Here is a 26645-nt window from a genome sequence, read left to right as displayed (position 1 = left end):
CACACAATCCCAGCAAAAATTTTGTAGAAATGAGAATGAGGTGAAAGAAAGACTTATTTGGTAAACATGGTAGGATGATGCAGAGCATATAACATGGAATTAGGATAAGGAGACTGAATCTCAGTCCTTTCTGTTAATTACTAGCAATTTGACCTTCTGTGAGCCTTAGTTTATCTATAAAACTGGGGTTAAAAATAATAGCTCACAAGGTAATTATAAAAGTGAAATTCAAAAATATATTTTTAAATTTTATATATTACCATATAATCTATTACAGTCACTCTACCAGTGATTTTCCTAATGTAGTTACACACATCTAATAAATAAAAGCAGTGTGTCATGCATGGTGATGCATGGCTATAATCTCAATGGCTTGGGAGGCTGAGACTGGAGGATCACGAGTTCAAAGACAGCCTCAGAAACTTAGTGAGGTCCTGTTTCAAAATAAAAATAACACAAAAAGGATTAGGGATGTGACTGAATCTTGATGCTCTTATTTGAAATCTTTGAAGATGGAGTCACTGAATCTGTATGCTCACAAACATTCCCAGGTCATTCTGATCACGATCAGCTTAGTTTGACAGCCACAGAGATGTATAACTTTATTCTAACAGCCTAAACCCAGACATGACAATATAGAACCGAACAGAAATTTTCATCCCAGAATCTAAAATAGCAGAGAAAGCAAGGAGGACTCTAGAGCTACAGGGGACAGGGCAAGTCTGGTCACATTTCTCCTTTGCCTACTGTACAGGATAGAAGCAAGTATTTGGGTATATATGACAGTGGCACCTAAAAGTAGCTGAATTCCACATTTAAAATGGGAGAAAGAAGTCTTACTATCACATTCAAGTATTCTTTGAACTAGAAGCTAAACCTAACTTTTGGCAAATGATGTCTTACTGCTATGAACTCAAATAAGTAGGTGGTATAAAGGATCTAGCCACCCAAAAAGAAACTGGGAAATAAAATAGACCATTCAATCACTGGACAAGTCAGTCAGCCAGAACACAGACACAGCAAATGAAATTAAAAACAAATGACCCACTGACTAAAAGGAAAGTTCTTAACCATTACTGTCACCTTCAGGTAAAATGAAGTAGCTGAGCAAGTAACCACTGCACAACATGTTACCCCTAACCTTTCATATAGCTGAGATGTGAAGAACCAAGGACATCACTTGCCTTAGTAGATAATGCATAGAGATGGTTCAGCATAACATGTGTGGGCTCAGGAAGTAAGACTGGATCACACTAAGAGACACACAAAAAAATTTAAAAGAATACATTAGTTGTATGGACAAATCATCAGTTTACTCTTAGAGCTTTCTAGGACTGTTAAGAACACCTTATCTTTATCTCCTTTCAATAGTGTATCTGCTCCAGTATTTATCAATAATACATGCTTATTACAGAAAATTTGGAAAATTCTCAGTTCATGGCAGAAACCCTAAGCATCAAGATCTGCTAATCTTAACACAGTTAAAAAAAAAATCTTAAACTTGGAATGGAACCACCATTTGACCCAGCTATCCCACTCCTTGGCCTATACCAAAGGACTTAAAATCAGCATACTACAGAGATACAGTCACATCAATGTTCATAATTGTTCAGTTCACAATAGATAGATTGTGGAACCAACCTAGATGTCCTTCAATTGATGAATGGATAAAGAAACTGTGGTATATATATACAATGGAATATTACTCAGCCATAAAGAATGATAAATTTATGGCATTTGCAGGCAAATGGATGAAATTGGAGAATATCATGCTAAGTGAGATAAGCCAATCTCAAAATCCAAAGGAAGAATGATATTGCTAATAAGTGGATGATGACACATAAAGGGGGGTGGGAGGGGTTAGTGTTAGGGATAGAGTTAGGGTTGGGGGGGCAAGAATGGAGAAAGGAAGGACTGTATAGAGGGAAAAGAGGGGTGGGAGGGGTTGGGAGGAAGGGGAAAAATAACAGAATGAATCAAACATCATTACCCTGTGTAAATTTATGATTACACAAATGGTATGCCTTTACGCCATGTACAGAGAAACATCATGTATCCCATTTGTTTACAATAAAAAAAATCTTACCTATGACAACTATGGAATATTTGCATTAAATGGCAAAAGTAATCTTAGTGAGAGTCAATGAGAAAAAATATAGAAGTCAATTATATGCAAACAAAAATGGTAACTCTTTTGTATATCCCAAAATGATAAGTGTCCCTTATCTCATGTTGGAATAGAAATCTCAGAAATTAGTTCTAGAATACACTGCAGTACTGATTTTTTTCAGGAACAGAGACAAGTATAAGCTTTTGTTTTAGTTCCTGAATAAGCTAACAAATGAGGTTTGATAAAAGTATTCTACAGTGCTATTCCTATGTATATGATTTATAACCTCAATATACCTTTATAGTAATCTCAACTTCTAGGATTACTGAATTTTGGCCAAATTAATTCTACAGTTCCCCAGATTCTCCAGCACTATTCTCAGGATACTCACAGAAATATTAATGACCTTGCTAAGAATAAATTGGAGTAGGTGAGGAAGAAGGGTGGGTGGGGATTTGAATCTCTCTTCAGATCAAAATACATATATTTCTTGACCATAAGGCCCAGGGTGTGAGCTGTAAAGATCTAAAAGATATTTCCAAAAATATGAGCAAAAGTACAAAAATTACTACAAAGCATAGAAAAATACATGGCCACTAATGTTAAATATATAAGTCATGGATCATAACTTTTAACCCATTGGGTCTCCAAGCATCAAGTAGTGCAAGGAAAAAATTTCCTAACATGGCAACAAGATTCCATGAAGAGGAGAGGGGTCATAGTCTTGAGGTAAGGAAAGAACTACCCTATTTATCAGCTTTACAACCTTGGAAAATGCCTTTACCACAGTCAGTTTCCTCATCCATAAAAATAATAAGAATCCTTGCCCTATTTCCAATGTTATTGAGGAAACTAAAAGATAATGGATGTGAAGAGGCCTTGCAAACTTTCAAACAATATGAACAAATTAGATTTCATTTTTCCCCCACCCAAGCAATACATAACAAGGTTACAAATTCTAAGATTTCTGATACTACAATGACTGCAGCAATAAGAATAAAAGCTATATAATAGCCATTAGGGACATGCAAATCAAAACCACAGTAAGATTCCATTTCATACTCACTAGGATGACTATAATTAAAATGGCAAACTAATAAATACTGGCAAAGATGGAGAAGTTGGAACTTTCAAACTACAGTATTCCCATTGCCAGTGGGAATCTACAATAGCATAGCCATATGGGAAAACAGTTTGGTATTTCTTCAAAGAATTAAACAGAAAGTTACCATGTGACTCAACAATTACATTCCCAAATATATATCCAAGATATATGTCCACATGAAAACTTGTATGCTAATGTTTATGGTATCAAAAAACAGAAACAATACAAATTTCTAGCAATAACAAATAAACAAAATGGTATGTCGATACCATGGAATATTATTGTGTCATAAATAGATACATGTTTCAATTTGGATGAACCCTGAAACATTAAGCTAAGTGAAAGAGTCTCAAAAAAAAAATACCATGAATAGACAAATCCATAAAGACAGAAAGTAGACTTGTGGTTGATAGGAGTATGAGAGAGGAAGAAATGGAAAGTGACTGCAAATGGGTTAGGGTTTCTTCTGGGGATGATAAAAATGCTCTGGAACTAGTGGTAATGTAACACAACTCTGAATATACTAAAACTTATGAAACTGTACAATTTAAAGGATAAATTTTATGGTATGTAAATTATACTTCAAAAATGGAAAAAATAATACATCATAGAAGGAAAAATTTAACAATAAAGAAAACAGATTTTGTTTAAAGATTTAAAAAAATATTTTATAGTCTCCAGTGGAAAATTATAATACTTCATTTAAAGAACTGATTTCAATTAAACATATATGTAGCAAAAGCAAAATTAATAAATACAGTGATATTATATGGTATCTTAAAAACTTTCCAAAGCACATCCAGTTATTATATCTTGCAATCCACAAATCACTGCTGGGAAGTACACAGAATAGTTTTTTTTTAATTTCTTTTTCATCATCATCATGATCCTAAAAAAATACAAATTGGTTAAGTAACTGGCTACACTAAACTTAGTGCAAATTAAAACCTAATAAAAATGTATTCTAAGGCTTACCTGAATGGATTGGGAAATTAGGTGAAAGAGGAAAGTGAGAAATATCAAAAGTATCCTAGTCTTCTCTCTGTATAGTTATGATTGACTATTATTCATTGGTTGCTTTGCCAGAATTATATAATGCAAAAATGTAGTTACCAGTGGCCTCATTATTTAATTTGGTATCTTTAAACCCTTTTAAATCTCTGCCTACCAGTCAAAAAGAATGTCTAACTTAACTTTGGGAGCTTATATAATGAAAACATTATTATCCAAAATTTCCTAAATAATTATTATACTATGAAGTTTTAGAAACAACATGTCACCCTTATGCCCTGTGATTATTAATGTGTTTCACTTCAGGACTTGTGATTGCTGCAAAACAATGAGTCCAACCCCTGATTTTACCATTATGGAATACAGAACCAAAAGAATTGAGGACCTTGCCCATTGGTAAAGCTCCTTAGTAGCACAGGTAGGTTTTGAATTCAAAGCAAGAAGAATACTCAGCATAAATACAGTGCACAGTTCCTTAGACAGGCATAGCTCTTACTGTAAAGTAGCAAAACAGTAATTATGAATGTGGTTTGGAGAATATTTGCATTACTGACATAGTAAATTAAGTAGAGATGAAGGTCTTGGAAAAAATAATATTATAGGAAACAAAAGGAGCTGGGGATATAGTTCAGCTGACAGAGTGGCCTTGCAAGCACAAGGCCCTGGGTTCAATCCTCAGCACTGCAAGAAAAAAAAAATTAAAAAAGTATAGAGAGATCTTTTCTGATACAAGGGAAGTTTTTAAATCAAAAATTTACAAAATTTTGATTATATGCAAAAGAACTGCCTGATATTGTTTGTGTGTGTGTGTGTGTGTTTTTAAGCTACTTTTCCCCAATGACTACTATATTTGTAGGGTCTCATAAAACTACAGAACGGCCAACCGATTCATCAAACTGGCAGATTAAGCTGAGACAGCTTAGTAAGATAAACAAGGCACATCTAGTCTCTGCTGGGTGATACCACCAGAGGTCAATGGAAAACTTGAAATATTACTACAAAGAGTTTTCAAACAATAGGCTATAGCCCACTATTGGGCTGTAAAAAATACAATAGCAGCCATGTGCTGTGGCACATGCCTGTAGTCCCAGTGACCCAAAAGGCTGAGGCAGGAGGATCTCAAGTTCAAGGTCAGTCACAGCATTTTAGTAAGACCCTGTTTCAAAATAAAAGGGGTTGTGGTTATGGCTCAGTTGGTAGAGGGTCTCTGAGTTCAATTTCAGTACCTAAATAAATATTTTTAAAACACAGAAAAGAATACATCACAGGGAATAAAGGCAAACATGATACCACATATTACACTTCTGTATATATGTGTATGTGTGTAATGGGCTGCAATGCAAAATAAATGTCTCACTGTAGATACTTGGTTAAAAGTTAAAGTACACTAGACTGAGACTTTTTTGATATAAAGAATAGGATCTAAATGTTTATATAAGAAATATGTGCACATATATCAATGATTCTGAAGATTCCTGAGAAGAAATGGAAATAAAAAACAGAATTAAAAGATTACTTTCAAGAAGGAAATTTAAAAACCACTACTGTGTTATAAGAAAAACAAGACAAAAGAGAGCAAATATTATAAAATTACCTCAACAAGATGTCTCACAGCTTTCCTTGAATCTAGTTTTAAAGCATCAAACACCTCAAAATCAGATTTCTTGACATGGGTCAAATTGCTAATCATGCCAACCTGACTGGTAACCATACACTGAAACAATAAGCAGAAAAAAATTCTTGAATTTCTTTTCCAAATCTCTCTCTTCCACTCATCCTCCTCTCTGCATCTATTAAAGGTTACAAATGATCACACTCAGCATCTCCATATTTTATTGAGAGAAATCCTTTAGGGTAAGGGAACTGCTACCATCAATTCAGAGAGCAATGATGGTTAGAATGAGGCTGCTAAGTCATGGTGACCTTTGGAGATCCAAGACTTACCTCTGATGGATCATGAACCCACTGTCCAACTACAAAAAACTTGTATTGGTTCTCTCCCAGCAGGGAGACCCAAGATGGCAATGAAGTCATTATGGCCATAGAAGAAAACAGAAGGTCAGTCAAGTTCCTTTAAGAAGACAGAATATAGAAAACCAAGTGGTAATTATAGTATTATTCCAATGACTTCCCATATCCCTAAGCCACTGTGTCCCTTGTGTAAAAAATAATGTATACATCCAATCTCTTTACCTATATCATCTTGGATATATGTTTCCAACCCTTCCAACAACTTTGTTTCTTAAACCAATGCCTAGAAAAAAGTAGTCAATAATCTCCCAAAATGGTTCATCTTGGTATAACTATTTTGCTCTAGCAGAACAGATCCCTCACAAGTATAAGCACCTTAACAGATTTGGTACCTTAAGGTACTTTCCTTATTTTGGGGAGCCATTACTGGAAAATGATCTATCTGGTTATCTGGGCCATTCTGTTAATCAGTTAATTCATCATTGCTCTGCCAGTACTACATATCACTACCACCTCGAATTTTACAGTGCATTTTGCTTTAGTGCAGAAGTCACAGCAACAGATTCTGTCAGTTACAGGCTTCTTCCAAGCATATAAAAGACCTGTATAACACCATCCTCAAGAATATGCCCACAAAGCTATTATAAATTCTCTTGAGGTAATGATATTTTAAGTGGTAATGCATCTGACTCACAATGAGGTTAAAAAATAATGCCATAGATACTAAGTGGTCACAGAATAGGACATATTCCAAAGAAAGCATCTAGAGGGTGGAGATGGAAAATCTAGCCTGTTCACTTGTATTAGAAAGGATAACAGGTCAGGCTCTATTCCTGGACCCCTCGGCCTCAACCAAGAAACATATCTTCACCTCTTAATCAGTAAAATCTTGGTGCTCCAGTTAGTGAAATATCCAGAAATGAAGACCTCCTTGCCTCCTTCAGACCAGTGAATAACAGTAGGCTGAGCCTGCTGGGTGGGCTTTAAGGAGTCATCCAAATCCTGCTGCCATGATACAAACGCTTTGTCCCCAGGGAGCTGTAAGAAGGAATAGGTTATCCTATTCCTTCTTAAAAGAATTCTTAAAAAGATCATTCTCCTTCTTAGAGTAGAGAGAAGTGCTAGGCTTTAGCTCAGGAAATAAGCCTTAAAATTAGAATAAATCAGATTTTTAGAAGCCAAAGAAAAAGAACTCATCTTGAACCAAAATTGGTCCAATGACATATGCTCAAGTGCTGCATAAATCATAGTCTAACTTTTGAGTTTGCATATATTACTTACCCTTCAGAGCCTCAAGATTGCCCTTAAAAAGAAAAAAGAAAACCCTACTCCCTATTGCCAGTTTAATTCATAGGTAGGCAATTATAACATACTTCTGAGTACCTCTTAAGAGAAAGAAAAAAATGAAAACAAAAGATGGCTATATTTTTAAAAATTAAGGCAGGTATATATTTTTCACAAGCAACTATAAACAGATCTCAATCATCAACTGTAAAGAAAGTTACAGATATCAAACTTCATAAAAAAATTGTAAACTCTATTTTAGCCAATAAGCTACACAAAGAAGAGACATTAAAAATTTAATATTAAAGGCCTGGGGAAGTAGCTCAGTGCCAGTGCACTTGCCTAGCCTATCCGAGGCCATGGGTTCAAGCCCCAGAACCACAGATTAAATAGTTAATTAATTAAAATTTTTAAAAAAGACCATTCAGTCACACTGTTCCTGTGCTGGATGTCAGCCACCACTTATTTGGTCCACAGAGAGCCTCGCTAGAGCTTTGTGCATCTACCCAGATGTGAGCCCTCTCTCCTGAAGATTTATTCTTAAAACTGATTGCCGACCACCAGTGGAGCACTAGCTGCCTGCTGTTGCCTGGGAGATCTCTGTCACAGGACCTGCAGGTTTGATTACACGTGGCTGCTGCCATTTTGAGAAAATAGCCAGGCCCCTTAGGATCCCTGGCCAGACTGACAAAGTCCCATCTCCAGGATCCCTCAGCCCAACCAATTACTCCTTGTCTCTGGGGCCCTCGCATTGACTGACTGCTCTCTGCCGCCAGAATCCCCAGACCAACTGACCTATCACAAGGACCCCAGACTGACTGATTGCACCCAGCCTCCAGGATCCCAAAACCACACCAAACACACTGCACCTCCAGTACCCCTGCCTGACCAACCACATCCCACCTCCAGGACCTCCTGCTGACCATATTCACACCCTGATGCAGCTCCCCATTTGCCAACACATTTCCAAGCCAGAGTGGCCATCTTGGATAACCCTGGAAACTGTAGATCTGATCTTTAGGTGGGGCAAATCACATCCTGAGACACCTGCTGGAGGCTTGAAGCTCATTGTCAGGTACTTCTCATGATCAGTCTACTGAACTCTGGGAGGTTTCATTACTATATGACTGTTATACTATAGATTTTCTTTTTTCTCCTTATTAAAAAAGTTTAAGTTTTATTTCTTTACTTTTCTTTTTTTATTATTTTTTTCTTTTTTATTATTGTATAAAAATGGGGTACATGTTGTTTCTCTATTTGTACATGGAGTGAAGGCATACCGTTTGTGTAATCATAAATTTACATAGGGAAATGATGTTTGATTCATTATTTTTTCCCTTTCCCCCCACCCCTCCCACCCCTCTTTTCCCTCTATACAGTCCTTCTTTCCTCCATTCTTACCACCCTCCTTATCCCTAACCCTCAACCTAACCCTAAACCTAATGCTAAACCTCACACCCCCCATTATATGTCCTCATCTGCTTATCAGCAAGATCATTCATCCTTCAGTTTTTTGAGATTGGCTTATCTCACTTAGCATGATATTCTCCAATTTCATCCATTTGCTTGCAATTGCCATAATTTTATCTTTCTTCATTGCAGAGTAATATTCCATCGTACATATATGCCACACCTTTTTTATCCATTCATCAACTGAAGGGCATCTAGGTTGGTTCCACAATCTGGCTGTGGTGAATTGAGCAGCAATGAACATTGATGTGACTGTATCTCTGTAGTATGCTGATTTTAAGTCCTTTGAGTATAGGCCAAGGAGTGGGATAGCTGAGTCAAATGGTGGTTCCATTCCAAGCTTTCTGAGGAATCTCCATACTGCTTTCCAGAGTGGCTGCACTAATTTGCAACCCCACCAGCACTGTATGAGTGTTCCTTTTTCCCCACATCCTCGCCAAAACCTATTGTTGCTTGTGTTCTTCATAATCGCCATTCTAATTGGGGTGAGATGAAATATTAGGGTACTTTTGATTTGCATTTCTCTTATTACTAGAGATGTTGAACATTTTTTCATATATCTGTTGATTGCTTGTACATCTTCTTCTGTGAAGTGTCTGTTCATTTCCTTAGCCCATTTGTTGACTGGGTTACTTGTATTCTTGTTGTAGAGTTTTTTGAGTTCTTTATAGATTCTGGAAATTAGTGCTCTATCTGAAGTATGAGTGGCAAAGATATTCTCCCACTCTGTAGGCTCTCTCTTCACATTACTGATAGTTTCCTTTGCTGAGAGAAAGCTTTTTAGTTTGAATCTATCCCTGTTTTTGATTCTTGCTTTTATTTCTTGTGCTATGTTAATCCTGTTAAGGAAGTCTGATCCTAAGCCAACAAGTTGAAGGTTTGGACCTACTTTTTCTTCTATAAGATGTAGGGTCTCTGGTATGATTCCAAGGTCTTTGATCGATTTTGAGTTGAGTTTTGTGTAGGGTAAGAGATAGGGGTTTAATTTCATTCTGTTGCATATGGTTTTCCAGTTTTCCCAGCACCATTTGTTGAACAGGCTATCTTTTCTCCATTGCATATTTTTGGACCCTTTGTCTAGTATGAGAAAATTGTATTTATTTGGGTTTGTGTCCATGTCCTCTATTCTGTACCATTGATCTACCTGTTTATTTTGGCACCAATACCATGCCATTTTTGTTACTATTTCTTTGTAGAAGAGTTGAAGATCTGGTATAGCCATACCCCCTGCTTTGCTCTTTCTACTGAGGATTGCTTTAGGTAATCTGGGTTTTTTATTCTTCCAGATGAATTTCATAATTGGTTGTTCTATTTCTGTAAGGTTCCCTCAGTCTCTTTCTCCCTTTTTTGCATGCTATCATCCAATTTATTTTGATTACACTCTCACCCTTTCTAGAACTTCTGTATATTATTTTCTTATCTCATTAACAGCCACATTCTACATCCCTCTGCATTCTCTTTGTTCTCCATTAGAATCTGCAGACCTTATTGCAAATCTGTTTTTTTTTTACTGAAGATAATATTTGAACTCATTCTGTTTATTATGACAATTTTGTTATTGTTCTCATAGGGGCTATTTGGTCTAGGGTTGCATAGTGTCTGAATTGGGCACTGCTAATATTGATCTCCCCTTAAAGAAAGGGTTTTGGAAACCTATAGGGCCACTATAAGCCTACAGGGGGAAATCTGAAATACCCCAGTTCTGCACTGCTAGAGGGGAAGATACATGAACAATATGAAAAAATAAGGGAAGAAAATGATCCAAACAAATCTAGATTCTATATTAATTCTATATTAATAGAATCCAATGGCAGTATGTTAGAAGAAATGTCAGAAAAGGACTTCAGATTATACATGATCAAGACGATTCACGAAGCAAAGGATGAGATAAGAGAGCAAATGCAGGCAATTAATGATACCAATAAGCTGAAAGAGCACCTGCAGGAAGCAAAGATTATTTCAACAAAGAGATAGAGATTTGCAGAAAAACCAAACAGAAATCCTTCAAATGAGGAAAACAATAAACTAAATAAAAAATCAATGGAAAAGCATCACCAAAAGACTAGACCACTTGGAACACAGAACATCAGACAATGAAAACAAAATATTTAATCTTGAAAATAAAGTTTCCCAAAAAGAGAAGATGGTAAGAAATCATGAACAGAATCTCCAAGAACTGTGGGACATCATGAAAAGACCAAATTTAAGAATTATTGGGATTGAGGAAGGCACAGAGATACAAACCAAAGGAATGAACAACCTATTCAATGAAGTAATATTAGAAAATTTCAAAAACCTTAAGAATGAAATGGAAAATCAATTACAAGAGGTATACACAACACCAGATGCACAAAATCACAACAGATCCACACCGAGTAACATTATACTGAAAATGCTGAACATTCAAAATAAAGATAGTATTCTGAAGGACTTGAGAGAAAAGATTTAGATTACATATCAGGGGAGACCATTACGGATAGCAGTCAACTTCTCAACCTAGACTCTAAAAACTAGAAGGGACTGGCACAACATATGTCAAGCTCTGAAAGAACATAGTTGCCAACCAAGAATCCTACACCCAGCAAAACTAACCTTCAGATTTGAAGATGAAATAAAATCCTTCCATGATAAGCAAAAGTTAACAGAATTTACAAATAGAAAGCCTGCACTACAGAATATTCTCAACAAAATATTCCAGAAGAAGAAATGAAAAAAAAAAAAAAAAACAATGTAGGTCAGCAAAGGGAGGAAGTACCTTAAAGAAAAACCCCTCAAAGGGGAAACCAAGACAACTTAAAAACCAAAAATAAGCCAAATGACTGGGAATACAAATCATATATCAATAATAACCCTGAACATTAATGGCCTAAGTTCATCAATCAAAAGACATAGACTGGCAGAATGGATTAAAAAGAAAGAACCAAAAATATGCTGCCTACAAGAGATCCAACTCATAGAAAAAGACAACCAAAGACTAAATGTGAAAGGATGTGAAAAAACCTACCATGGATATGGACTCAGCAAAAAAGTGGGAGTTTCCATCTTTATATCAGATAAAGTGGACTTCAAGCCAAAGTTAGTCAGAAGGGATAAAGAAGAACATTTCCTACTCCTTAAGGGAACCATAAATCAGGAAGATATAATGATAGTAAATATTTTTGCCCCAAATAATGGTGCATCCCTGTACATCAAACAAATCCTTCTGAATTTCAGGAATCACATAGACCACAGAACAATAATTCTGGATGACTTTAGCATACTGCTGTCAACAGTAGTTAGATCTTCCAAACAATAACCAACAAAAGAAACCATAGAACTCAAAAACACAATCAATAACCTAGATGAAATAGACATATATAGAATATTCCATACATCAATGAGCGGATTCAGTTTCTTCTCAGCAGCACAAGAAATCTTCTGGAAAATAGACAATATGTTATGCCACAAAGCAACCCTTAGGAAATGCAAAGAAATAGAGATACTGCCTTGTGTTCTATCAGATCATAATGGTCTGAGAGTAGAAATCAATGACACAAAAAAAACAAAAATTACTCCAACACTTGGAGACTAAATAATATGCTACTCAATAAAATAAGGAAAACAGAAAACATCAGGGAGAAGATAAAAAAAATTCTTAGAGATCAATGAGAATGATGATACAACATATCAAAATCTCTGGGACACTATAAAAGTGGTACTAAGAGGAAAATTCATTGCATGGAGCACATTCCAGAAAAGAATGAAAAGTCAACAACAAATAACCTAACACTACAGCTCAAAGCCCTAGAAAAAGAAGAACAGAATAACAGAAAAAGTAGTAGAAGACAGGAAAAAATTAAACTCAGAGCTGAAATCAATGAAATTGAAACAAAAGTAACAATTCAAAAAATTGACAAAACAAAAAGTTGGTTCTGTGAAAAAGTAAGCAAAATAGACAAATCCTTAGCCACACTAACAAAGAAAAGGAGAGAGATATCTCAATTTACTAAAATTCATGATGCAAAAGGAAATATCATGACAGATACCACTGACATACATAACATAATGAGAAGCTACTTTGAAAATCAGTATTCCAACAAAATAGAATCTACCGAAGACATTGACAAATTTCTAGAGACATATGCTCCTCCCAAACTTCACCAGGAGGACATACACAATTTAAACAGATCAATATCAAGCAATGAAAAAGAAGCCATTAAAAACCTAATATCCAAGAAAAGTCAAGGACCAGATGGATTCTCAGCCAAGTTGTACAAGACCTTCAAAAGAACTCCTTCCAATACTTCTCAAAGTATTCCAGGAAAAAGAAATGAAGGGTACCTACAAAACTCATTCTATGAAGCTAATATCACCCTCATACAGAAACAGACAAAGACACATCAAGGAAAGAAAATTTTAGACCAATATCCTTGATGCATATAGATGCAAAGATCCTTAACAAAATATTGGCAAACTGTATCCAAAAACATATTAAGAAAATCATGCACCATGATCAAGTGGGGTTTTTCCCTGGAATGCAAGGATGGTTCAACACTGGTAAATCAATAAACATAATCCATCATGTCATTAGACTTAAAGATAAGAATCATATGGTTATTTCCATCGACACAGAAAAAGCATTTGACAAAATACAACAACCCTTCATGCTCAAGTCATTAGAAAAAATAGGTATGGGAACATACCTGAACATTGTAAAGGCTATTTATGCTAAGCTCATGGTCAACATCATTCTTAATGGAGAAAAACAGAAACCATTTCCTTTAAAAATGGGAACAAGACAGGGATTTCCTCTTTCACCACTTCTATTCAACATTGTCCTCGAAAATCTAGCCAGAGCAATTAGGCAGAATAGAGAAATTAAATATATACAAATAGGAAAATAGGAACATAAGCTGTCACTATTTGCTGGTGACATGATTCTATATTTAGAGAATCAAAAATAAAATTCTCCAGAAAACTTCTAGACCTAATCAATTAATTCAGCAAAATAGAAGGCTATAAAATCAACACACATAAATCTAAAGCATTTTTATATGCAAGCGATGAAACATCTGAAAGGGAAATGAGGAAAACAACTCCATATGCAATAGCCTCAAAAAATAAAATAATTGAGCATCAATCTAACCAAAGAGGTAAAATATCTCTACAATGAAAACTACAAAACATTGAAGAAAGAAATTGAGGAAGACCTTAGAAGATGGAAAGATCTCTCATGTTCTTGGAAAGGCAGAATTAATACTGTTAAAATGGCCATACTACAAAAAGTGCTATACAGATTCAATGCAATTCCAATTAAAATTCCAATGATGTACCTTAAAGAAATAGAGCAAGCAATCATGAAGTTCATCTGGAAGAATAAGAAACCCAGAATAGCTAAAGCAATCCTTAGCAAGAAGAAGGAAACAGGAGTTATCACAAAACCAGAACTTCAACTCTACTACAAAGCAATAGTAACAAAAACGGCATGGTATTGGCACCAAAATAGACAGGTAGATCAAAGGTACAAAACAGAGGACATGGACACAAACCCAAATAAATACAATTTTCTCATACTAGACAAAGGATCCAAAAATATGCAATGGAGAAAAGATAGCCTCTTCAACAAATGTGCTGGGAAAACTGGAAATCCATATGCAACAGAATGAAATGAAACCCTATCTCTCACCCTGCTCAAAAATCAACTCAAAATTGATAAAGAGCCTTGGAATCACACCAGAGACCCTGCATCTTATAGAAAAAAGTATAGGTCCAAATCTTCAACTTGTTGGCTTAGGATCAGACTTTCTTGACAGGACTCCCATAGCACAAGAAATAAAGCAAGAATCAACAACTGGGAAAGATTCAAATAAACTAGCTTTCTCTCAGCAAAGGAAACTATCAACAATGGGAAGAGAGAGCCTACAGAGTGGAGAATATCTTTGCCACTCATACTTCAGGTAGAGCACTAATTACTAGAATATACAAAGAACTCAAAAAACTCTACACAAAGAATACAAATAACCCAATCAACAAATGGGCTAAGGATATGTACAGATGCTTCACAGAAGAAGATGTACAAGCAATCAACAAACATATGAAAAAATGTTCACCATTTTTAGTAATAAGAGAAATGCAAATCAAAACTACCCTAAGATTCCATCTCACCCCAATTAGAATGGCAATTATCAAGAATACAAGGAACAATAAGTGTTGGTGAGGATGGGGGAAAAAGGTACACTCATACATTGCTGGTGGGGTTGCAAATTATTGCAGCCCCTCTGGAAAGTGCTGTGGAGATTCCTTAGAAAACTTTGAATGGAACCACCATTTGTCCCAGCTATTCCACTCCTTGGCCTATTCCCAAAGGTCTTAAAATCAGCATACTACAGAGATACAGCCACATCAATGTTCACAGCTGCTCAATTCACAATAGTCAGACTGTGGAACCAACCTAGATGTCCTTCAACTGATGGATGGATAAAGAAACTGTGGTATATATATATACAATGGAATATTACTCCACAATGAAGAATAATAAAATTATGTTATTTGCAGGCAAATGGATGAAATTGGAGAATATCATGCTGTGACATAAGCCAATCTCAAAAATCCAAAGGGCGAATAATCTCACTGATAAGCAAATGATTACACATAATGGAGGGTGTGAGGGGGGCAAGAATGGAGGAAGGAGGGACTGTATGGAGGGAAAAGAGGGGTGGTAGGGGTGGGGAGGAAGGGAATAATAACAGAATGAATCAAACATCATTACTCTACGTAGATGTATGATTACACAAATGGTATGCTGTTACTTCACGTACAAACAGAAACAACATGTATCCCATTTGTTTACAATAAAAATTAATTTAAAAAAAAGACCATTGATTTTATAAAATGGAGAAAGAGTGGTTGGGTACGTAGCTTAGTGTAGAGGAGTTGGCCTAGCTCCTGAGAGACAGTACTAGAACCAAAAAGTGATTTTGAAATCATACTTGCTCACCTATGACAGGTTTACTCTATTTGAGTTATAGAAATGCAAATTTTGGCACCTCAAAGAGTGAAAGACAATAAAAACATTTTCCTTTAACAAAAACAATTATATAATCAAAATATATCATCAAATTAAGTTTGCAGGATTCTGAAAAATATTAACTCCTTAGTTTTTTTTTTTTCTTTTTTAATTACCATCCCTTTAGACCAGTAGTTGGCAAACTGCAGCCAATAAGCCAGGTGCTTTTATAAAGTTTTTACTGAAAAATAGCTACACTCATTTGTATGCCTATTATCTACTGCTGTTTTCATGCCACCGTGGAAGCAGTTGTGAAAGACTGTATTATCTACATATTTTAAAATATTTAACATGTGGTCCTTACAGAAAATATTTGCTATGCCCTGCCTTAAATTGGTAACAGGTAAAAAGGACTTTACACTGTTAAGTAAAGGTATTACCAAACAAAATAAAGTGCTTTAAAAAAAAAAAGACCCATTAATTTATGCAGGACTTTTTTGTGTGTGATGGTCATGGGGAATGGAAAAGTCTACTTTTCATACTGTCTCTCACTATTCATCAAAACTACAGTCTGAGAAACCAGGCACATGATCTGAAATAAAATTCAAGGTCTGGGGATGTAGCTCGGTGATAGAGCACTTGCCTAGAATGCATGAGGCCTTTGGTTTCAGCCCCAGAAGCACAGATTAATTACTTAATTAACTAAAATAAAGAAAAAATCTGAAAAAAAAACTGAAGAGGCCTTTACAATATTACAAGGAATTATCATAAGAGAAAACCTAGTATCCATATTCTAAAAGCAATGCATTCTGTCTGACAGGTTGCATTAGACAGGAATTTTTGCAAATGCCTAAGAATAACCTAAGATTCTGATTCAGACATAGGATCTGGGAATCTATTTTTAAAATCATCCCAGATAAGACTGTGATTATGTTAAAATAGAGAAAAACCCTCATCTTTTGAGGTACATCATAATTTGTTATGACATCTGGAATTTGCTTCAAAAAATTGGTGGAAAAAATTGGTGGAGGAATAATAGATTAGGATATGGATGATATACATTCATCCATGCTTTGATATACCACTAAACTTGGTAAGAGGTACACAGGGTTCTTTATACTGTTCTCCCTACTTTGTGAATGATTCAAATATTCCATAAAGTATTTAAACAAATCTCAGGTGATTCCACTACATAAATAAGATTGAGAACCACTGAATTGCCTGCTGCAAAAGGCTGGCATCCAATGAAGGCCCCACTGTCACTGTTTTTATCAATTATTTTACAACTTAGAATTTTTCATTTAGAATCTGAAAGCCACAAACTACTAATGCTCCAACATTTGGAGCAAAGACCTTCCACTTATGACATGACACTTCTGTGGTAGGACTGAATGCAGCTGACTAGAAAAAAAGGTTGATTACTTTAAGTAAAACAGCAAAACCACTGATAAAAGAGGCAAAACAACAATTAACATTATAGTTTGAAGAGGCTTTAGTAAAATACAGAGGGAAGAAAAGGGTCAGTCAAAAACTCTTAGATTTGGGTGGGACCATAAAAATTGTATGAACCATTTTCTTGTTTTCCAAATTGCAAGAATGGAGTGAGGGAAAGAATGAATTAGAATAGGCCCTAATTCACACAGAACAATTTGGCTTTAATTCAGGACACCAATGACTTCAGTCATGGTTTGACAAATACAATTACTTAAATCCTGTCATTGATGTAGGAAAGGGGGTAAAAATACAATGAGGTCGATCACCTTGGGAAAGTTTTAAAGAAGTAAGTACAGATAACTGGGTAGACAGACCACATGATGAGGAAGAAGTTCTGAAGTGGGAGAGGAAAGAAAGGAATGGAGAAAAAGTCCCATGAAATGCCCCTTTCAACCACTCTTATTTCTCCCTCTATGATGATGTTCTGATGTTCTCAATTGGGATCCAAAAAAAAAAAAAAAAAAACATAGCATCCAAATTCCATGTAGTACTGCTGTGGCCAATAAAACTAATTTCTCTATAAAGCCTCAAACATATCCCCCAATTGCCTCAATCCCTCTATTTTTCTATTTCATCCCTGAACAGCCTGTAAGAGAGAATTAAATGTTAATATATAAAGAAGTTATTAGAAACATTAGAATGGTAATTACATTGATGTCAGCTCCATCTGCCTTTTCTGTTAGGAGGGAATACAATTGACCTCTTCCTGTAACTCCTTCAATTGAAAGCAAGGTTTTCAGGGAAGCAATGAATTGTTGCTTGTAGGCTAAGGAAAAATTTTGAAGGACTGCTGTGGAGTGGAGCTATCTGGGCATCACAGGCTCTCCCTCTTGAGAAGTTGGCCTGAAAGCACAGCTGGTCTGAAAGCACAGTCACCACAACTACAAAATATAGGACAAAAACTGAACAGTCAACTAAATGATGCCCTTTATTGATTTCCAAGTCTAGGCACAAGTATTCTAGTTAATAAGTGGTGGGTGTCCACAGCCATACCAAAGAGGAAAAGAACCTAAAGTGCAGAGTTCCTAAAAGAGCAAAAAGGATCCAAACAAACAGAAAATTCCAGGGAAAAAAATCACTTAGCCATTTCAAGGAAAATGTAAGCAACTGAGCTAGGGCCAGCAGCTCAAACAATCTACCCCCTCAAGTATTCCACCAAAGTTTACAACTTATAAATTGTTAGAAGATCCAAGGATGGTGAGGGAAGAGGAGAAGTCTATGGTTCCTGCTGTAAATATGTGGCTCAAGGCTTGGTCAAACCACCAAAAAAACAAGAATTCCACGTGTGCCTTATATTGAGGCAGCACCACAAGAAGAATTTACGATCCAACGCCTCCCTCCCCGAAATATCCCTTTAATTAAAAAAAAATATTCCTGTAACCCAGTTTAGTGAGATGAAAAGGAGTCAAGGAAAGGAGGAGGAGTCCAGAAGCCAAGCAGCAGCTGCACCACCACGGTAGGGGGTGCGAAGACGAGTACCTTGCAGTCCAGCAGGCTGAAGACGCCTGGGTCGCCGGTGCTCCCCATCATGATCTTGTGCTCCTTGCCCGGGGAATGGCCGCATCACCCTCCGTGCGTGCAGCCTTGGTGCGGTGACGCTCCCCAGACACCCAATCGCTGGTGGTGTTTTCCATGACTGCAGATCGATTAGGGGGCCACTTGGTGCAGAGAGCTACACATGGCAGGGAACAAACACCCCAGTGGCCCTGTGAAGGGCACCCCGGCCCTGCCTCTGCGCCTAGGGACCCGGGAAGGGAATCCCCACTGCAGGAAACTGTGCCCTGTGGTCCCCAACCTCCCGGCCTACAGGAACTCCCGCAAGTCCCCCGGGTCTCCCGCCACCCCCACTCTGGAAACCCGCCCTTGGGACTCCCCCAGAGTACCGCGAGCACTCCCACACCCTGTTTACCTCCAGCGATGCGCTGCCTCTTCCCGGGATCATGGGCAGTTTGGCCATCAGGCAGGCAAGGCCACCAATAAAGTTATTGAAATTGAAGCTGCACCCCTGGCCAGGGATCTGGGTTTCCATTTTTCGGGCCCTGAAAGTCAAAGAGACGTCTTGATTTTCAGCCCGCCCGCCATTCTCTGGTGTGCAGGAGTCAGAACTGGGACGCCTTTTCTGATTCTGGCACACCTGTCCGGGTGAAATTGGAAGGCTAATGGGAAATACAGGGAGTTCACTAGACCCCAAAACTCCTTTGGGGTATATCCACCGTAATTTTACTAAACTGGGACTTTCCGAAAACTTAAGCCGTAAGCAGCTAATTTTTTTATTCAAGCCTCAGTATGTTTTAGGTCTCAAGATGGCCACCAAAAGGCACTCGCAACCATTCGCAAGCTTTCTTTTTGGAATTTGGCGCTTGCCCCACTCTTCCTTCTACCTGCTCCACCACCCACATTCTCCTCCCCTGAGCAGTCCCAAACCCTGCCCACCTCCATGCTCTGGCCAGAACTCCACCTCCTCTTCCTGTCCTCCAGCCGAAAACCCGACCCCCTCCTCCCGTGGATGCAGCTCCTCCCCCCTTCCTCCTCAGAGCCCTCCCACTTCCCCTCCCACCTCCAACTTCAGAATGTCTTTCTGCCTAGTCTGTTCCCTCCTCCCATCAACACTAACAGGCAACTTTATCAGACTCTCCCACTGCCTAACCCAGAGCTTCTTTATCCTCTCTGGGAAATAGCTAGTGCAAAAGGGTTATATGAATCTATGTTCCATTCTTGTTTAGGGTCTTTCTCTGCTGATTCCTCTACTTATAGTAAGGATTTTGAGTATCTTTCCCAAACTTATAGTCTTAATATCCTTTCTTCCACTCCCAGTATCCAACAGGCAGCACAGGACCACGCTGACCAAGTCTATTTAACAGACATAACTTTATCCACAGGAGCAGGTTCCAAAAACTGAACCAAACTGGAACTACCAGGAAGGCCAGCAGAGCCACCGTCATTGTGCTTGTATGGTCCAATACCTCATAGCAGGCATGCAAGCCGTCTCCAATAAGGTGGTAAACTTTGATAAACTGAGAGAAATTACCCAGAATCCAGATGAGAATCCAGCTGTTTCTTAACAGCCTTACAGAGGCCCTTACTAAATATACTAAACTGGATCCTAAATCTCCCTCTGACGCTAGATTGCTAGCAACCTACTTCATATTTCAATCAGCACCTAACATAAGAAAAAAAACTCAAGTGAGCTGAGGAGGGTCCTCAAACCCCTATCTGAGATCTGGTGAAAATGGCCTTGAAAGTCTGCAATGCCCCAAAACTCAGCCAAATTTATTTACCAGGCAAGTTTATTTACAGAAAAAGGTGATACTCCAATACCAAGCCTTGGTAGCTGCCCTGTGGCCTGCGACTTCAGTGAGAGCTTCAAAGGGGAAACAGCAACCCCCTCCACCAGGGGCCTGCTTCAAGTGCGGACATGAAGGTCACTGGGCTCATCAATGTCCAAACCCACAGCCCCCCACCAGGCTGTTTTCCACCTGCAAACAAGCAGGACCCTGGAAGAGTGACTGCCCTATGGCCGGTCTCTCCCCAGTGTCTCTACACAGAGGTGTGGTCAGCCAGGTGGTCCTTCCCCATGAGCTTTTGGGATTCGCAGAAGATTGAAGGAGCTTGGACTCAAGGACTCCTATACCTAGTTAGGCCCAGGGTTAAAACTCCAGGTAACAGGTAAGTCCATAATTTTCCTTGCCTGCCCACTCTAAGCCTTATTTCCTTCCCAGGTTTTGGTTATGGGAATTGATGGAAAAGCCTCCTTCCCAAGCAGAATAGCTAAATTAACCTGTGCCCTGGAGGTACATTCTTTTACACACTCGCTCCTAGTTATTCCCTCCTGTCCAGTCCCATCCTAGGAAGAGATGTTCTCCAACCCCTAGGATCCACCCTACAGCTTCTTCCCAGGCACACTGCTAGTGCTCACCTTCTTTTACCTCTGTTTCATACATTCTCTAGCATGCCCACATCACCTACCCTATGGTTTCCCCAGACCTCATCAACCCCCAAGTCTGGAACACTTCGAAGCCAGTCATAGCCTCTCACCACAAGCCAGGCCTTATCCAACTGAGACCTCAAGCTAAGTTTCCCTCATGTCCCCAGTTTCCAATTTCCCATACTCACAGGGAAGGACTTAAACCCATTATAAACCAGTTGCTTACTCAGGGACTCCTCATCCCTACTGAATTCCCTGAAACACCCCCATACTGCCAGTATGTAAACCCTCAGGAACCTATCACTTGGTCCAGGACCTCCGTCTAACTAAAGAGGCAGTTATTCCCATCCACCCAGTGGTTCCTAACCCTTACACCTTCCTTCTCACATTCCCCCTTCTACCACCCACTTAACAGTCCTGGATCTCAAAGATGCATTCTTTATAGTTCCCCTAAACTCTGACTCCTATTACCTCCTTGCCTTCACATGGGAGGATCCTACATCCTTTAGGTCTCAACAGCTGACATGGAAAGTTTTACCCCAAAGCTTCTGGGACAGTCCTTACCTTTTTGGGCAAGTCTTAACTCAGGATTTGGCTACTTGTGATTTGGAAAGTAGCACACTCCTACAATATGTGAATGACCTCCTCCTATGCAGCCCATCCCTCAAGGCCTCCCGGACTCACACTGCCCAGCTCCTTAACTTCCTGGAATCTCAAGGCTATCGAGTCTCTCCAGCCAAAGCCCAGCTCACCACCCCTTCAGTCACATACTTGGACATACTCCACACTCCTACCTCTAAGAGGCTCACAACAGACAGAATCCAAGCCCTGCGTGACTTACAGCTGCCAGAAACATCAGATTACATTCTCTCCCTCCTGGGTTTAACTGGTATTTTTCAGACACTGGGTCCCTAATTTTGCACTCCTTGCCAATAAAGCTTGCTTTGGCCACTTTTCTGTCCCATTTTATTTGGCTGCTAACTGTGCCCGCCAAGCCGGCCAAGTTTACATTTGGTCCCTCTGTTGAGCCCGCTGAGCCCGCCCGAGCTTACAATCTCCACACTGCTTTCCACAGTGGCTGCACTAATTCGCAGCCCCACCAGCAAGGTATAAGTGTACCTTTTTCCACACATTCTTGCCAACACCTATTTTTGCTTGTATTCTTGATAATCGCCATTCTAATTGGGGTGAGATGAAATCTTAGGGTAGTTTTGACTTGCATTTCTCTTATTACTAAAGATGGTGAACATGTTTTATATATCTGTTGATTGCTTGTAGATCTTCTGTTAAGTGTCTGTTCATTTCCTTTGCCCATTTGTTGATTGAATTATTTGTATTCTTGGTGTAGAGTTTTTTCTATTTTAACAAGTGTATTTTAAAGTGTGAGAATCACTTCTTTGACAGCTGATAACAGCATAGATCCAGATTTGATCCCTTTTCATATTCTGCACACACTGTGTAGAGAGTAAGCTTTCAGTAAACATTTGATGAGTGAAAAGTACAGGAATACTGCTCACTACATTTCTAACAAGATATGCCATTTAGGCATAGTGATGGGGAAGGCAGCCAAAGCTGGAGAACTCCAAGTCACACAGGCCATGGTTTCTGAGAGAGTGGCACTGTTTGTTGTAAAGTCCGTTCTTGTATTATGAAGTTGAAAATTCTACTTAACATACACTGCACCCCCCCCATTATTTTCTCTGTTTCTTTGTGAATTCATCTTCTTGCTGTTGATCAAAAACACTTTAAGGGAAGAGGTGCAATTTTACCACAACTGCTTGCTCACCCCTCCACATTCTTGACTTCCTGAGTACCTCCTTTTGGTTACACTTACTTTTCCCCCTTCTCACCTCCAATTCCTTTGTCTTTCCCTGGGGATTGACTGGGGATTAAACCCAGGGCTTATTTGCATGTGAGGCAAGCACTCTACCAACTGAGCTATATCATGAGCCTTGCTTCTGTTCTCTTAGATCAAGAAAAGCAGCAGCATGGTGATTAGCTGACTAAGGAGAGGAGACAAGTATTTGAAGTTTGAATAGGTAGGAGGTGTAAAATAATCAACTAGAATAGGATAGAGAATTGACTAAAAAACCTAAGTATTAATGGCAGACTGTACTGAAGGTCTAGGTATGTTTGGTGGTTATAAATTTAAGACAAGCCAATTCACCATAGTGGTATTTTTGTCGTACCATATAGCTTTTTGGGTGCAGGCATAAACAAAGGTAAAGTTTATCCAAGTGATACCGCCGTTTACCGGTGACGAGTTCTGCTTCTTCTAATGTTGAAGATTAAGCACTAGAGAAGCACGCCAAGGCAAGCATATTAAGCAGGTTTATTTAAAGGGAATAATACAGACTTCTCCTGGCAGGGAGAAGGGGGCCATGGCTGATGTTCTAAAGTTCCCAAGAAGTGAGCGCACCCTACATCTTTTATAGGTCAAAGTCTCTTTTGTTCTCCAGTTTTCTCCCCCCTTATCTCTCTCTCCTTCCTGCCTATGTGACTAGGCCCGGTTTTGCATAAGTGAGAAGCCAAGGGCAGGGGGAGGGCCAAGGTGATTCAGGAGGGTAAGGGCCCAGGGGGCATTAATTAGCATCTCCTTGCTTGCAGTCCTTGATAAAGGCAGGTAAATTTGGTAATCAATGGGCTCCGGAGATCTTTGACATTCCATTCTTCCAGGGGCAGTCTCCAACTTCCAAAGGCAGGTGGCTTCATGGCTTCATTTCCTCGAATTGACCCGATTTCCTATTTCTACACTACCTGTCCTTAATTCTGGCTTCACAAGCAGGTATGGAGAAGGGCAACAAAACATTTGAGAGTGCATATCAGGGTAGGATTATAATGCTGGGTGGTGGATTTTAAATCTGTTGGTCTGAGAAATGAAGAGCAGATTGATGGAGGACCCAGTGGAGTCAAAGAACTGGCTGATGGCAGCAAGTGCCAGAGAGGACGAGCTTAATAGGTAAGAGATTGTTTGGAGAATAGGATGTTTGACATTGAGATTTCAGTGATGTTACATTTATTAGCACTGTCTTATATATGACAATAGGTGTAGGTAGGTGAGGTGAGATGGATCTTAAAATTATTGGAATAAGGTTAGAGAACTAAAAAATGGAATGACAGACAGTGTTAAAGGCCCAATTTAATATTCATTCCCTCTTCCTTTTAAACAACCTTGGTATGTTTTCTTTCTATATAAAGACACATTTCTTAGTTTCCCTGGTAGCTAGAATAAATGGTATGTCCTTACATTTCTCCTCCCTTCTGTGTGGCTGTTCATTGAATGACTGAAATCCAGCAGTCACCTTGGACTGTGAGGTAGCTGAGAATAATACAGCAGAAAAAAGAACTATGGAGCTATTATACATCAGGCCTGTATACCTCTGGACTGTTTTATATGAGAGGGAAATAAGCATCAGTATTGTTTACATATTTTATGGGGATTTTCTATTATATATAGCCAAAGCTAATCTTAACTAACATGTTGGATTGATGAAAGTTATAACCTAGGTACTAATGTCAATTGCACGAATAGTTATGTTTACAGAGAAAGGCACAAAGCCTGATACTAAAATATTTACAGAATGAAGGGGAGTAAATGGGTCTGAAAATAACTACAATGAGGAGAGGTGGTGGCCAGTACTTCAAGGGAGCAGGATCAACAGAAAAAGCAAAATGAGGTATATGTCTTCTTCATTCCTCATGCTGCCTACAGTTCCTCATTGCTGTTTCTCTTTACTTTATCAAATCCTCCTTCTCAGTTAGATTATGTTTTATTAGATCAACTTAATTTGAGAGTAATCAGGTAAACACATAGTAATAGAAATGAATGGTATATTTAATATTCTTCCGCTAAGAAAATTTCACTAGACTGTAGCTCTGGGTCAAATCCTGAATCAAATAAATACATTTCTATTTTTAAAGTAATTTTTAATTTTGAAATAGTTTTTGATTTAAGAAAGGTTGCAAAAATATTTCAAAGTTCTTGGATATGCCACACCTACTCTTCCTTATTGTTTACACATTATTATGGTACATTTGTCACAACTCATAAACCAACATTGACACATTATTATTAATCAAAATAACTACTTTACTTATATTCCCCTATTTTTAAAATTGATCCTCTCTTTATTCCAGAATACACATTACATTTTTATGACAGATCTCCTTAGGCTCCTCTATACTGTGACAGTTGATAAAAATTTCCTTGTTTTTGATGACCTTGAAAGTTTTGAGGTGGTCAGGTAGTTTGTAGAATATTCCTCAACTTGAGATTATTGTTACTTTTATCATGGTTAAACTGGATTATGGTTTAGGGGAGGAATACCACAGAAGTAAGTGACCTTCTTGTCATATCATTTCAAGGGTACATACTTCAGTATGACTTATCACTGTTGATGTTAATCTTGATCACCTAACTGCAGTGGTATTTTTAAAATTTTTCCACTGCAGTCACTTTTTCCTCCTATCCATCCTGTAATTTTTGGAAGGAAGACAATCTATGCAGCCCATTTAATAAGTAGAAAATTGTGTTCCATCTCCTTGAGAAGAAACTATATAAATTCAGAATTCTTTTGAATGGCAGAGTTGTCTCTTTCATATCATTTATTAATTTATTCATTTAATCATTTGTTTATATCACTATGGGACTCATGTATTTTTATGTCTTATGTCTTATATTCTAATACTAGTTAATCTATTTTATTGTTCACATTTTCCACTATATGATGGCTCTGGTGTCCCTTTGACATATGCTTGTTTAGTTTGTTTTGAGCACTTTCTTCCTCTCTGTCATTACAAGAATGCATTTTTCTTTGGTAACCAGATTTAATACAATTGGAAAAATTTTACATAAATATATATGAATACATGTATATGATCTTAATATAAAGAGCAAAATATGTAAGTAGAATATTAGTATATATGCATCAATAACTAAGGCTTTGCATCTTAAGTTGTTTTCAGTGCAATATTCTATTCACACCTTGCTTTCAGCTTGGTTGAGAAAATGAGTGAGGATTTCATTTTTGGTAGTCTTACATAATAGAAAACAAATCAATTTAAAAATAAACACTTTAAAGAGGAAATTGGGGTGTTATTAGTAATAATTAGGAATTATTAGAGGATTATTAATTTACATTCTAAAACAGAGGTAAGTTTATATTATAAAAGGAGAAAATTTACAAAGAGAACTTCAATTTACTTTTGAACAAGAATAATCTGCAGATCAAAAATACTAGTTCTACTTTAATAGATAACAAATCCCTTGTATCAGAAATATTAGAGAAGG

General features: G+C 37.8%; 2 pseudogenes; both read right to left on the bottom strand.

Annotated features, from left to right (window-relative positions):
• LOC124974538 (5'-AMP-activated protein kinase subunit beta-2-like) overlaps positions 1-19064 on the bottom strand; it is a 58290-nt pseudogene extending 39226 nt beyond the window's left edge.
• Positions 19065-20833: 1769 nt separating this feature from the next.
• LOC124974537 (flavin-containing monooxygenase 5-like) overlaps positions 20834-26645 on the bottom strand; it is a 35697-nt pseudogene continuing 29885 nt past the window's right edge.

Source organism: Sciurus carolinensis, unplaced genomic scaffold (genome assembly GCF_902686445.1).
Source record: "Sciurus carolinensis unplaced genomic scaffold, mSciCar1.2, whole genome shotgun sequence".
Taxonomy (NCBI): domain Eukaryota; kingdom Metazoa; phylum Chordata; class Mammalia; order Rodentia; family Sciuridae; genus Sciurus; species Sciurus carolinensis.
This window is presented reverse-complemented; position numbering and strand designations above follow the sequence as displayed.